The following is a 1,602-nucleotide window of genomic DNA, read 5'->3' on the forward strand; positions in this document are numbered from 1 at the left end:
ATTAATTATTATTTTTAAGAAAAGATAATTTTTTCCCGGTAGGGGGGTGTCTGGGGTCCCGCACCCAGTGCCACCCACCGCCGTGACACCCACCCGCCGCCACGGCCCCTCGGCAGCCGCAGGAGTCCTCATGCCACCGACCTCAGCAGCAGCTCTTCCCCCATTTTTTTTCTTTTTTAATAAATATTTAAATAGCATCACATCAAATCAAACAGAAAAGGCCAAAAGTAAAATCGTTTTCCAGCAAAGGTGGGGCAGCCCTGCTGGTGTGTCCCCCCCCCGAGCTGCCACCAGCCTCAGAGCATCACCGCCACCTCCAGCCCCCCCGGCTGCAGGAACTAAAGGAAGGAACTAGAATGCTGCCAAGTATAAAAAGAAATAAAAGTACCACAACTGCATTTCAAAAAAAAATTTATTTTTTCAAATGAATACGGTTTGTTTACAATACACCCAACTGGATGGCATCTAAAGCCAGCAGAGATCCGATGACTGTTGTGTGTACTATACAGAGTCGTACAGAGGTTACAGATGCCTACGAGAGGGAAGGAACAGTGAAAGAAGTTGACATTTTACTGTGCTGGAAAGAAAGCAACTCTTGCAACAGGTAGAAAATTTTGGCAAGAACAATTTCTCTGGAAAGGGAGAAGGGGCAGAGGACACCGCTTCTGCTTAGCGAGTACATCTCAACACACACCGACACACGGTTTCCCTCCCACCCGCAGCCCACGTCCGCGATACAAATAGGCACACATGGTCAAGATGGTTAAGTAAAAATAAAGGCTTTTACCAGTTTGTTTGCCATCCGTCTACAATCTATTTGTGCAATGTCTCAAGTCACAGCTCTACTTTATTCTTGAAACAATCCCCTTTTGCTTCGAAAACCCCCAGTACCTGCATGGTGGGAACGCGGTCCAGTTCCTGCTTAAGCCACGGTAACACCGAAACGAGAGGGGAGCAGTTACCAGCATATGAGAAAGAGCAAGACATACACATAGAGGGAATCTCAGTCCACTGGACTGGTTTATTAGATTTTTTTTTAATTCTGAAAAGGAATCCCAAACAGCACAATATTTTTTTTTTGTTTTTCAATTTAAACATACGGTATTAAATACGCAAAATTTATATGCACGACATTGCTTCCAGCAGTCTCCTAAACAAATACGGCTTGATTGCTAGCAATGTTTATGGCACACAGTATGCCACCTGAGCCACCTTCTCCTGAAGATACTTTAATACCCATATTGGCTCATAACCGAATGCTACCAATTACCGTGAAAGCTCTAAAGTAATACCTGCTGATAGGCAGTGTTCTTATCTAGGATCACACGCCTCCAGGCCACGTAAACAGCCTAGTTTTTCCCCACGACAAGCCACAACGCTGTTAATCCACCAACAGGCTACCTGGGGAAGCTGAACTGCTTACACCAAGGGAAGAAACAAGAACAGAACAGCCAGGAGACCCTGTACCCTGCGAGCCCAAAGCGCGTCACCTAACCCGGGAAACGCGGATCTGTACACCAGCGTCACTGGTCATGGCAGTAGGGGCTGGGCAACGAGCCTGTAAAATCAACATTTCAGACCAAAACCGCGTTCTGCCAACTC

This window comes from Charadrius vociferus, unplaced genomic scaffold, assembly GCF_000708025.1.
Source record: "Charadrius vociferus isolate BGI_N301 unplaced genomic scaffold, ASM70802v2 scaffold812, whole genome shotgun sequence".
Lineage (NCBI taxonomy): Eukaryota > Metazoa > Chordata > Aves > Charadriiformes > Charadriidae > Charadrius > Charadrius vociferus.